The 13,886-nt window shown below is 45.7% G+C and overlaps 1 protein-coding gene across 1 annotated transcript in view; it reads left to right on the top strand.

Moving 5' to 3' along the window:
* The window catches only part of LOC144487108 (mediator of RNA polymerase II transcription subunit 12-like protein), a 596,823-nt gene that overhangs the window by 295,003 nt on the left and 287,934 nt on the right, over positions 1-13,886 (top strand).

Here is a 13,886-nt window from a genome sequence, read left to right as displayed (position 1 = left end):
ACTTCAGACTACAACTGACTGTCTGAGGTCAGAGCACTACTGACTGAGCTATGGCTGATGGGTTAACAATGGGCAGACTCACGAAAGATGGCGAGGAAGAGATTGGCTCGAATATAGTAGCATTAGTCCTCACCGTTTGTATCTGTAGAATCAGAAATTAGATCAAGAGATCAAAGAGATGGGTGCCACGGAGGCACAGTATGGGCAGCACGGAGGCACAGTGGTTAGCATTGCTGCCTCACAGCGCCAGGGACCCAGGTTCAGTTTCAGCCTTGGGTGACTGTGTGGAGTTTGCATGTTCTCCCAGTGTCTGCGTGTGTTTCCTCCGGGTGCTCCGGCTTCCTCCCACAGTCCAAAGATGTGCGGGTTAGGTTGATTGGTCAGGCTAAAATTGGCTTTTATTGTCAAGGGGATTAGCAGGGTGAATATGTGGGTTGCAGGGATAGGGCCTGGGTGGGATTGTTGTCAGTGCTGGCTCAATGGGCTGAATGGCTGCCTGCTGCACTGTCGGGATTCTATGAAAAGATAATACTATTGATTTATTCAAGCAATATAGATTGTTTCAGGATGTTAAAGCTGAGATGCTTTGTGTAGGCAGTGGCCTTATTGGTCATGGGCAATATGAAAGCTGTCAAAAAGGTAACACAATGGAAAGAGAAGACATTCTAATGACCACCTATTATTGATGACCAGTTCTTTCTTGTTCTTGATCATGGGGCGTGGGTGAGGCTGGCTGTCCACACTCTTCCCTTAGGATCATTCTCACTTTGATCCAGAATTTCCTCAAGCAATATACTTAGCAAGTCACACCGAAAAATGCACCAAAGCCCTCATCAGCAAGTTGTGGCAATGTTTTCTGAGAATTTCATTCTCACAAACTGGGGTGTAAAAAGCCAATGTTAAGCTAGAGGAAGTGCTTCTCGGCCTTTTGGCTAAAGTCCAGTGTCAGATCAACCTCAAGATAGGGTGCAGTGTCTTATCTTGTCCTTTCTTAGCTTGCATCTTGTTTGTCTCTCTTGTGGGGACCATCAATTGGATTCAATTTGAATTTGGTTTTTGAAGCAAGCCAGGAATGGATTTGGGGTTTTCCCTGTCCATTCTGAGCATTGGCTTTGTAACTTTAAGGATGGAATAAAATTTTTAAAAGTTAAACTAGAGGAATCAGTGTAGATAGTTGTCACAGTAAAGCATCCAATTCGCAACATATTCCCCGATGATAATTCAAGTTTCAAGTCAGCAAACCATCATTAAGCATTGAGTGTTCAAGGACTTTTTGTTAAAATCTGGATCATTTTCATGCAATAAAGACGCATTCAAAAATACATTTCCATTGCCACTGAGGAGAATCAGCAGCAACACTTGCAGATTTTTTTCAAAGTGATATTGAGATTCGGCTTGTGGGAAGCACTGAGCTGTGAAATGTTAATGAACAGAAACCAAAGTATTTGAGGTTCTGGAAACCTAAAATTAAAATGAAATCCCTGGAAACACTCAGCAGTTCAGAGAGCTTCCCACAGACTTGAGGAATAGTTCAACACTTAGAACTCCAACTTGTGCGTCCTCACCAAATTTGATCTGCACTATTGACGGTGTTGAGAGTTTTAAATGGTACAATTTCTGCCTGTGAATAGCCAGATATGTTTGATTAACCCTGAGTGACAAGTTCCCCTTTCACTCTTCTGTTTAGAATTCTGTCTTTTGTTTCTTTGTTCCTACTTTTTGCTATAAGGGTAACAGTCTATCACTGTTTACCATCTCGAAACTTTTGCAAAAGGTTATTTCTCCGAAGACTGCTGCTGCAATTTTAAAAGAGCCCCTTTGCTTTGCATTTTAAAATGTTGTTCTTTGATGTACTTTTTCCATTACCCCGATGATCTCATTCATGAATGTCAAAACTTACATGCAGCACTGCCAACTGAAGGCTTAAGATTAAGTTTCTTTATTATTGTCACAAGCAGGCTTACATTAACAATGCAATGAAGTTACTGTGAAAGTCCCCTAGTCGTCACACTTGGGCACCTGTTCGGGTACATTGAGGGAGAATTTAGCATGCCCAATGCACCTAACCAGCACATCTTTTGGACTGTGGGAGGAAACCAGAGCACCCGGAGGAAACCCACGCAGACAAGTGGAGAACGTGCAGACTTGCAGACAGTAACCCAAGCCGGGAGTCGAAACTGGATCCCTGGTGCTGAGAGGCAGCGGTGCTAACCACTGTGCCCGCCATGCTGCCACTATTCAGTATCATCAACTTTATATTTAGCATCCTCATTTTGAATTTCATTTGTCTTGTTATCGATCCTTCTAAGCGCCATCCTGTTCTGGTCGTCGTACTTTTAGAAGGATGTGAGGATCCTCAAGATGGTACAGAAGATATTTGCCAGAGTGGTTGCAGGGATGGGGATTTTAGTTCGAAGTTTAGCTTGGACAAGCTGTGGCTGTTCTCATTGGAACAACCGGTGGGAGGTTTGATAGAAGTGTAAGCGATTACAAAACAGGATTGGATAGGACAGGCAAGGGAAAAATTGTTTCCATCGGCTGCCAGTACTTGGACTTGGGGGCAGAGATTTAAGGTTTTGGACAAGAGATGCAGGGGGAATGCGAGGATAATTTTTTTTTTAACGCAGCCAATGATAATCACCTGGAACTCTCTGCCCAAGAGGGTGGTGGAAGCGGAAATAATCGATGATTTCAAATGCAAATTGAATGGGCAAAAAATTAACCTGCAGGGTTATGAGAATCAAATGGGGTTAGTGGGACTGAGTAGATTTCTCTGTGGCAAGGTGGCATGGAGTTGATGCAGCAAATGGAATCTTCCTGTGTGGCAAATGATGCTATGACAATCCCCCCAATAGCCATTGTATCTGGATGCCTGAATGCTGCATTTTATTAAGTATTTTACTTTTGGAGGTCTGTTATTTCTTGTTTTTCTCCTAAATTTTATTGTCTGTAGCTGAGATGAGCATATAGTATTTTGCCACACATTCTACTTGAATGTTGTCACCCATTGGTTGTTTGCGAAAATTTTAAGTACTGAATTTCCTTACCCATTCTCTACCCTGAGGAGCAGAAGCAGTGAGGAGTACAGAGTGGGAAATACTGAAAGAAGAACATAACGATCTGTAAAAGGGTCATATGGACTTGAGACGCTCTCTCTGTTTCTCTCCACAGATGCTGCCAGACCTGCTGAGTTTATCCAGCATTTCTTGTTTTTATTTCAGATTTCCAGCATCTGTGCAGTATTTTGCTTTTGTTTGCTTGCGTTTAGACACTGTCTTTCTTAAGTTCAGGATATTTCAAAGTCAGAAACGAACTTTGGATTGTACTCACTATTGGGTTGCAGGAAACATGCTAATTCCAATTTGTACACACAGTCCCACGATCAACAATGTGAACAGTGAGCAGCTAATCAGTGATGTTGGTTGTGGGATATCCGTTTGCCTGGAACAATAGGACAGCTTCCCTACCCCTCTTCAGAATGTCATAGAAACATAGAAAACTACAGCACAAAACAGGCCCTTCGGCCCCACAAGTTGTGCCGAACATATCCCTACCTTTTAGGCCTATCTATAACCCTCCATCCTATTAAGTCCCATGTACTCATCCAGGAGTTTCTTAAAAGACCCTATTGAGTTTGCCTCCACCACCACTGACGGCAGCCGATTCCACTCACCCACCACCTTCTGTGTGAAAAACTTCCCCCTAACATTTCCCCTGTACCTACCCCCCAGCACCTTAAGCCTGTGTCCTCTCGTAGCAGCCATTTCCACCCTGGGAAAAAGCCTCTGAGAGTCCACCCGATCTATGCCTCTCAACATCTTATATACCTCTATTAGGTCTCCTCTCATCCTACGTCTCTCCAAGGAGAAAAGACCGAGCTCCCTCAGCCTATCCTCATAAGGCATGCCACTCAATCCAGGCAACATCCTTGTAAATCGCCTCTGCACCCTTTCAATCTTTTCCACATCCTTCCTGTCGTGGAATTATTTGTGGGCATTTGAGAGAATGTCCAGTTTCAGTTTAACAGTGAATCAGAGAATGATCAAGGCACACATAGAGGCCATTTGACTCATCGGGTGGGATTTTCTGGCTGCGCTCACCCCAAAACCGGAATGTCCCACCCAAGGTCAACAGACCTTTCCATGGTCTGACCTTCACATGCTCCGATTCCCGTGGTGGGCAGGCCAGTAAAATTTTGGCCTGTATGTTTTTTTCTTAATTCACTTATGAGATGTGGGTATCACTGACTAGGCCAGCATTTATTGCCACTCCCTAATTGCCCTTGGGAAGATGGTGGTAGGCCACCGCCTTGAACTGCTGCAGTCCTGTGGCACGCCCACCGTGCTGTTAGGGAGGGAGTTCCATGATTTTGATCCAGTGATAGTGAAGGAACGGCAATGTATTTCCAAGTTAGGATGGTAGTGACTTAGGAAACCTCTAGGTGGTGGAGTTCCCAGGATCTGCTGCCCCTGTCCTTATGATAGCAGTTGTTTGTTTGGAAGGTGCTGCCAAAGGAGCCTTGGTGAGTTCCTGCAGTGCATCTTGTAGATGGTACAGACTGCTGCCACTGTTAGTCAGTGATGGAGGATTGTATGTTTGCGAAAGCGGTAGCAATCAAGTGGGCTGCTATGTCCTGGATGGTGTCAAGCTCCTTAAATGTTGTTGGAGCTGCACTCATCCGGGCAATGGAGAATATTCCATCATACTCCTGACTTGTGCCTTGTAGATGGTGAACAGACTTTGGGGAGTCAAGAATGAGTTACTCACTGTAAGAATCCTAGCCTTTGACCTTCCCTTTAGCCACAGTATTTATAAGGCCAGTCCAGTTCAGTTTTTGGTCAATGGTAACCCCCAGGATGTTGATAGCGAAGTATTCAGCAATGATAATGCCATTGAATGTCAAGGGGGCGATGGTTAGATTCTCCCTTGTTGGAGATGGTCATTGCGTGGCACTGGTGTGGCACAAATGCTACTTGCCACTTGTCAGCCCAAGCCGGATATCGTCCAGGTCTTGCTGTTTTTGGAAATGGACTTCTTCAGTATATGAGGAGTTGCAATTGGTGCTGAACATTGTGCAATCGTGAGTGAACATCCCCACTTCTGATCTTATGATGGAAGGAAGGTCATTGATGAAGCAGCTGAAGCTGGTTGGGCCCAGGGCGCTCCATCTTACAACAATCAATGGCAATTTGTGGAAGTAAAGTACAATCTAAGAACATAAGAACATAAGAAATAGGAGCAGGAGTAGGCCATCTGGCCCTTCGAGCCTGTCCCGCCATTCAACAAGATCATGGCTGATCTGAAGCGAATCAGTTCCACTTACCCGCCTGCTCCCCATAACCCATAATTCCCTTATCGATCAGAAAACTATCTACCCGTGATTTAAACATATTCAACGAGGAAGCCTCCACCACTTCAATGGACAGAGAATTCCAGAGATTCACTACCCTCTGAGAGAAGAAGTTCCCCCTCAACTCTGTTCTGAACCGGCCCCCCCTTATTTTGAGGCTGTGCCCTCTAGTTCTGGTTTCCCTTCTAAGTGGAAAGAATCTCTCCACCTCTACCCTATCCAGCCCCTTCATTATCTTATATGTCTCTATAAGATCACCCCTCATCCTTCTAAACTCCAACGAGTACAGACCCAATCTGTTCAATCTCTCCCCATAAGCTACACCCCTCATCTCCGGTATCAACCTGGTGAACCTTCTCTGCACTCCCTCCAAGGCCAATATATCCTTTCGCAAATAAGGGGACCAAAACTGCACACAGTACTCCAGTTGCGGCCTCACCAGTGCCTTGTACTGGAAAATTACTGACTTACTGAAAATCACTGGAAAATTATCCCTCTTGTTTGGGTAGATACAAGGGGCCCAATTCTCCCAAAAAAATTCTAAGTGCTGAATTGGCGGGAAAACTGGTGTAAATCACGATTGTTTTTTTTCAGTAGGAGTTCAGACTTGAATCTCCCAACGCTCTGGGCACTGCAGAGGTCACAATCGTGAATATCTTTAAAAGCTCAGGGGGCAGGGCCTATTCATGTCGGAATCTGACAGTTCTGGGCCTCTGCACGTGTGCAGTGGCCCCAATCTGTCAGCCCCCCGTTCGCTGGCCAGACCGGGACCCCCGCACTGCAGCCCCTCCAGCTTCCCCCATGACCCAATTGTGACTCCCCCATCCATTCCCGGGCCAGCCCCGACCCCCTCTCCCATCCTGGAGCACTGCAAATCTCCAGTCCCCCACCTCAGCAGTGATGATTCTCCACCCCCCCCCCCCCCCCCCAGGCAGACAGACCCTCCCTCCCCCCCAAGCAGACAGACAACCCCCTACAGGCAGATCCCTCACCCCCCCCCCAACCCGGGAGGCAGACCCCTCCCCCTAGCCTGCCCCGATCACTGGTCTCCCTCCTGCCCTGACCAATCCCCATGTGGAGTGGTAGCAGGACCCCCACCCCCACTGATTGCCCCTAAGCCTTGCCCACAATGGGCCCGACCCCCTTGGCACTGCCCAATGCCCAGTTGGCCATGGCAAGGTGCCCTCTGAGCATGGACACTTTGCCCCTTGGGCAGTGCAAGAGGGCACAGGCTGGCACTGCCGGGTGCCCATGCCCAGGGGCCGCCGCCCGACCCCCTGGGGGGCCCCGGTTGCCCCCGCCATCACTTCAACGGGATCTCTCGCTCGTTCCCCGAACATGGAGAGCTACTCTAAACCCCCCGGAGTGGAATATTCCTGGCAGGGTGGGAAATGCTATTGGGCCCGGAGAATTCTGTGCCGGGCCGATAATGACATATAAATTACATGAAAAATAGATTAAAATCACTTACCCGGCCTTCCTGCCGGTTTCCAGCATGGTCTTGATTGCGCCTGCTCTCCGGCTGTGGGAGACACACATGCATTGGGAACGAATCCGCAAATCCCAAGAAATGGCTGACATGCGCATCTCCCAACTCAAAAATTAGACGTTACAATGGGAGAATTGGGCCCAAGATCTCTGAAGAATATATGATACTTCCCTGTCAGAAAGCAAATTGTTCCAATCTAAGCTTAGATGTTTCCGTTCAGGTTTGTGGTGACTGTTAGGTTACCCTGCCTCAAATAAATAGTGAGCTTAGCATTTGTAGAAGATGCAAATGCTAAGAATCATAGAATCCTACAGTGCAGAAGGAGGCCATTCGGCCCATTGAGTCTGCATCGACCACAATCCCACCCAAGCCCTATCCCCTTAACCCTATGCATTTACCCTAGATAGACCCCCTGACATTAAGGGGCAATTTAGCATGACCAATCCACCTAACCCGCACATCTTTGGACTGTTGGAGGAAACCGGAGCACCCGAAGGAAACCCACGCAGACACAGGGAGAACGTGCAGACTCCACACAGACAGTGACCCAAGCCGGGAATCGAACCCGGGTCCCTGGCGCTGTGAGGCAGCAGTGCCAGGGACCCGGGATCGAGGCCGATTCAGTGTTTATATCCATGGCAACTTGGGGACTGTTTTTGTTGGAGTTGGGTGCTTTAATTGTGGTGACCAGAATTGGGCATAGTATTCCAAATGTGGCCGAACCAATGTTTCACACAACTGTAACATAATTTACCAACTTTTAAATGCGAAGTGATGCATTTCGGTAGATCTAATGTAAGGGGGAGCTATACAATAAATGGCAGAACCATCAGGAGTACAGACACACAGAGGGACCTGGGTGTACAAGTCCACAGATCCTTAAAAGTGGCAGCACAGGTGGAGAGGGTGGTGAAGAAGGCATATGGCATGCTTGCCTTTATTGGACGGGGCATAGAATATAAAAGTTGGCATATGATGTTGCAGCTGTATAGAACGATGGTTCGGCCACATTTGGAATACTGCGTCCAGTTCTGGTCGCCACACTACCAGAAGGACATAGAGGCTTTGGAGAGAGTACAGAGAAGGTTTACCAGGATGTTGCCTGGTATGGAGGGTCTTAGCTATGAGGAGAGATTGGGTAAACTGGGGTTGTTCTCCCTGGAAAGACGGAGGATGAGGGGCGACCTAATTGAGGTGTATAAAATTATAAAGGGCATAGATAGGGTGAACAGTGGGAAGCTTTTTCCCAGGTCGGAGGTGACGAACACAAGGGGTCACGGGTTCAAGGTGAGGGGGGGGCAAGGTTCAACACAGATGTCAGGGGGACGTATTTTACACAGAGGGTGGTGGGGGCCTGGAATGCACTGCCAAGCAAGGTGATTGAGGTGGACACGCTGGGATCGTTTAAGGCTTATCTAGATAGCCACATGAACAGACTGGGAATAGAGGGATACAAAAGAATGGTCTAGTGGGCACATGAGCGGCGCAGGCTTGGAGGGCCGAAGGACCTGTTCCTGTGCTGTATTGTTCTTTGTTCTTTGTATACTTTTACAGTCTCTCTAATTCTACGTCGTACTGGCTGTGCACTATTTTTGGTGATAGCCATGAACACACTATGTTTTAACATTTTAGAATCATAGAATCCCTACAGTGCAGAAGGAGGCCATTTGGCCCATTGAGTCTGCACCCACAATGATCTCACCCAGGCCCTATCCCTGTAACCCTGCGTATTTATCCTGCTAATCCCCCTGACACTCAGGGGCAATTTATCATGGCCAATCCATCTAATCTGCACGTTTTTGGACTCCGGGAGGAAACCGGAGCACCCGGAGGAAACCCAGGCAGACACGGGGAGAACGTGCAAACTCCGCACAGACAGTCGCCTGGAATCGAATCCAGGTCCCTGGCACTGTGAGACAGCAGTGCTAACCACTGTGTGCCACCGTGTCGCCCAATCCTATTAAATAAAATTGAAAGAGAGCGCTTACTGGAATGACCTTCGGATTATAGTTCTTTCCACAATGCTTTCCCGATTATCCTTTCACAATCTCTATCCTCTAAGTGTCCAATTCTATCATGTGTAAGTCAGCCTAAAACTGGTGGAGCCCTGTCACTTCAATAAGCTGCCAAATAAACCTGTTGGACTTTAACCTGGTGTTGTGAGACTTCTTACTGTGTCCACCCCAGTCCAACGCCGGCATCTCCACATCATGGCTTCAATAAACAGCAGAGGCCCGTCATTTGAATGTGTTACATTTAACATGTCGAGTAATGGTGTTAAAAAAAGCCAGCAATGTAATTTCACCTTTGGTTCATGAGATAGCCCTGATATATTTGAGGAAGTTACGCTTTCCTGTTTATTCCTGTGAAGTAATCTTTGACTGAGGTTTTGAATTAACACTCGCCATTATTTATGAACAAATGGCAGAGCAATGCCAGGTGAGGGGCAGAGGAATGGTATCCAAATGTTGCTGCTTCAGGAAGCAATATCCCACAGTTTCACTATCGAAGTACGTTAGATGTTGTGAAGGACTGTAATTGTGCAACGGATGTGATCTAGTCTTGTCACAATGTTCAGACTCACTCATTCCACTTTCGGTGTTCTTTTAAAGAATGCTGATGACTGCGAAACCACCTCTCTGCTACTAACAGAGCTATGATGTGGAAATGCCGGCGTTGGACTGGGGGAAACACAGTAAGAGTTTTAACAACACCAGGTTAAAGTCCAACAGGTTTATTTGGTAGCAAACACCATTAGCTTTCGGAGTGCTGCTCCTTCTAGCCATTCTAAGTGTAGAGTCACATTCTTTCAAGTTTTAATTGTTGGAGATTTAAAAAATGCCAAATTTTCAATTTGTTTTTAAAATATTTTGGTCACTTTTTTCCCCCTTTTTTATTCATTAATGGGATGTGGGTATCATTGGCCGGGCCAGAATTTGTTGCCCATTTCTAAATGCCCTTGAACTGAATGACTCGCTTGGCCATTTCAGATGGCATTTAAGAGTCAACTACATTGCTGTCGGTCTGGAGTCACATGAAGGCCAGACAAAATAGGGACGGCAGATTTCCTTCCCTAAAAGACATTAATGAATCAGATGGGTTTTTACGAGAATCGACAATGGTTTCATGGTCATCAGTAGACTTTTAATTCCAGATTTTTTTTATTGAATTCAAATTTCACCATCTGCCTTGGTGGGATTTGAACACAGATCCTCAGAGCATTACTCTGGGTCTCTGAATTACTCACCTAAAGACAATTCTTAATCCAGCCTTTCTTTCCCTCCCTTTGTTTCTCTTCCTGTATCTGATTTGACGTTAATTCACCTGCTTTAATTTACACTTCTCAGTCCTCATGCTATTAATTTCTCAGTCCTTTCAACCCAATTGGTTAAGGAGACCCAGATTCATATGTTAAGGACCAGATCAGAAACTCCAAGGTATTTTATGAAATTAGCCTTGACCCTAAGTTTTACATTTGCTTTTGGCATTAGGGTGAGCATAAGGTGTTTCACTCCAGGTATGATTCCAGTGACCCACTAGGAAGCTTTTATCAAAACAAACATTATTTAGGAACACAGCGAGAATATAAGAAAAAGAATGAGTAGAACTTTTACCAATTAAAATACTTAAACAGGACAAAGTATAATTCTTAACAGCGAGCTATCTCTATTGTTCCAATTTAGCCGTATTCTCCCACAGTAACAAATTCCCTTCTTTTGACCTAATTGGCACAGAAACCAAAGCTGCTTACATATGTACCAGATTTCCAGCCTTTTGACACTTCTAGAGAATGATCCAGATTGACACTTGTCTTCTAATTCTCATGTAGCAACTTCCAGAGAAAGCTCCACCCCTAGGCAGTAGAATCTTAGAGAAAAAAGGCTTATTTCTTGGCAGATTCCAGTCTCCACTTTAAACAGAGCAAGAGATACAGAGAAAGCACCCCCTCTCTAAAGATCCCAAAAAGCAGACTGCCTTGAGTTGTCTGTGAAAGCCTAGTTGTACCCATTCATATGATCTTACCTGTCAATCAGCCTAATCATGCCCCACTCTGCAATATCCCAGGGGAAAACACAAAAACAAGACAACTCTGCATTAGTTCAGATTAAAACAAACATTGCAGCCATTAAGATAAATTATGCTGCTGCAGTAACAATACAGTGCCACTGGATCCAGACAAAACAGCTCCAATAAAATGGAAGGGACCAGTAAACACATTCAAGACAGAAACATGACTAAAATGCATTTCTTACAGGCACTGTAGCATCATACTTACACTGTTCAACTAGGTCCAAGGTGGCCGGTATCCGTGACTGAGCCGTTGCTGCCCACACCTTCCGCAAATTACCAAGCAAATAATGTAGGAGTGCGAGACAGGAGATGTTTGATGCCTTGCTGCAGGAACATTTTGGCCCATTATGAATGCAGTTCCACAGACTGGTGAATTAGCCAGTCAGCAGATGTGACAGGACTGCTCAGTGCCTCCCAGCTGCTCAGTGCCTCCCAGCTGCTCAGTGCCTCCCAGTAACACTTGTGATGCAGCAGTTGTCCCAGCCATTGTAGAGCCTGCCCGATCTGTGTAACCATTAACTGAGGAATTACATTTGGACTGCAGTCATGAACACAATGAACTGAATATTGTGGTCAGCGGTAAAACAAATACACTCGCTGCTGATCTTGGAGTTGTCGGTTTTCCTTTGCTTGGCGGCAGTTTAAATGTTGTGCCAAGTCAGGTTGATCTCTGGGCTTCCACCTGCAGTAGCCAATCACATTGAAGTATTCCTGCAGACAGCAAACCAGGAAATAAACACCACTTAATCCATCACATTTGACATGGATTTTCAGGTCGATAAATGCATGATTCTGATTGGATTAAGATAGAAACAAAACAACATTTTAAAATTAAAGAAGTGAATACTTTTGTTGTTGAAAAATTTGACATTTCGCAAGTACAAAATTAGTTTTTCAGGCCGGTGAGAATGTGTAGTATTAATTAACAAGTAATTATAAAACCTAGTGGTACCTTATCCAACCAGGTGTAACTTGCAGCCAGTGGCAAAAATGGGAGACTTCTTCAATTTGCTCTTTTGTTTAGGGATTGTCCTCTGGGGGGGGGGATCTCCAGCAGCTGACTTCCTGTAGGATTGTGGATTCACTTACAGCAAGTTGTGGATTTTTGCTTTGATGTGCGCGTACCCAGACTCCCAAAGCTGTCGGTTTGAGTGGAGTAATGATGGCTGTTATGACTTTTGACCCAGAGGCAGTAAAGTCAGGAAAACCCGTGATTAAAAAGAAAATGCTGGAAGGGCCGGGCTTATCTACCAGCAGAGAGAAACAGAGTTAACATTTCAAATCCAAGATGGACTCTTTGGAACAGAGGTAAACTCTGAATGCGATGGGTTTTTATGCTGTTGAAAAAGAGAGGAGGGACAGGTGCAGCGAAAGAGAAGGTTGGGGGAGACCTCAGAGGGCAGGGGAGATTAAATGACAAAGATGTAATGGAATACGAGGTGATGGGAGCGATGGTGATACTATTAAAAACACAGTGTTATAAGCACAAGATATCGATCCAGAGTAGCCAATAGCAGAATAAAGGTTAGTGCTCTCTGAAAGCAAAATCATGAGAGCAAAATACAGGTGAGTGCATGGGAGGAAAAAGAAACAAAATGGAGGAATCAGGGTCAGAAGTTATTGAGTCCAATGTTGAGTACAGGATGGCACAGTGGTGAGCAATGCTGCCTCACAGCTCCAGGGACCCGGGTTCGATTACCGGCTTGGGTCACTGTCTATGCGGAGTCTGCACGTTCTCCCCGTGTCTGCATGGGTTTCCTCCAGGTGCTGCGGTTTCTTCCTACAGTCTGAAAGACGTGCTGGTTAGGTGTATTGGCCGTGCTACATTCACCCTCAGTGTACCCGAACAGGTGACCAGGGGATTTTCACAGTAACTTCATTGCAGTGTTAATGTCAGCCGACTTGAGACACAAATAAATAAACAAAAAGAAGGGTGTAAAGTGACTAATCTGAAGGTGAGATGCTGTTCCTCCAGGTTCCGTTGGACTTCACTGTAGGTCGAGGACCGAAGAGTGAGCACTGAGAGCAAGATGGTGAATTGAAATGGCGAGTGACCAAAAGTTGGGGGGGGGGGGGGGGGTCACCTTATGGAGGAAAGTCTGTAATTCCTTTAAAATGTCTGTGAAATCTGTCATTTGTTTTATCTTTAATTGTAAAAGGATCAGTTGGAATTTTTTTGAATACTAAGAAATACTGGTCCATGTGACCTGGAAACTCTTGCCTTGGAAGCACTGCCAACTGGAAGGAGGTTAACATATGAAAGCCAAGTGGTCAGATACAAAGGAGTGCTGCAGTGGAGAGATGAATGGAGAGGGAACATTTAAACAGGACAGAAAGTCGACATCAGGATTGAACAGCATTTGTTTTGTGAATTGGGGCAATGTTACTGCCGCTGCTTGAATTATGCCAGGCTGTTTAATGTGTTTTATTTAAGGAGTTGGATTAACGAGTCTCTGGGGGATTTGTGCCATCAAGGTTGTAATGACCTCAGCTCGGGAGATCCTGCAGGATAATGCCAGTTAGGTGACACCTGTCTTTAGGGACTTTGGATGGAGGAAGGCTGTCTGTAAAGTTAAAGTTTATTTATTAGTGTCACAAGTAGGCTTACATTAACACTGCAATGAAGTTACTGTGAAAATCCCCCAGTTGCCACACTTCGGCGCTTGTTCGGGTACACTGAGGGAGAATTTAGCATGGCCAATGCATCTAATTTCGGACTGTGGGAGGAAACCAGAGCACCCCCACACAGATACGGTGAGAACGTGCAAACTCCGCACAGACAGTGACCCTAGCCGGGAATCGAACCTGGGTCCCTAGCGCTGTGAGGCACCAGTGCTAACCACTGTGCCAACATGGCTCGAGGGAGACATTGGTCAAGTGGTGAAGTAAGGAATCCTACATACCAGAGACTGATTAGAAAATGTTGTCGCTGCTCGTGCTGCCACTTATGGGTGGGTGCTTACATACAATTTATCT

This window comes from Mustelus asterias, chromosome 3 (genome assembly GCF_964213995.1).
Source record: "Mustelus asterias chromosome 3, sMusAst1.hap1.1, whole genome shotgun sequence".
Taxonomy (NCBI): Eukaryota; Metazoa; Chordata; class Chondrichthyes; order Carcharhiniformes; family Triakidae; genus Mustelus; species Mustelus asterias.
Note: the sequence above shows the minus strand (reverse complement) of the source record. Positions and strands in the feature narration are given on the sequence as shown.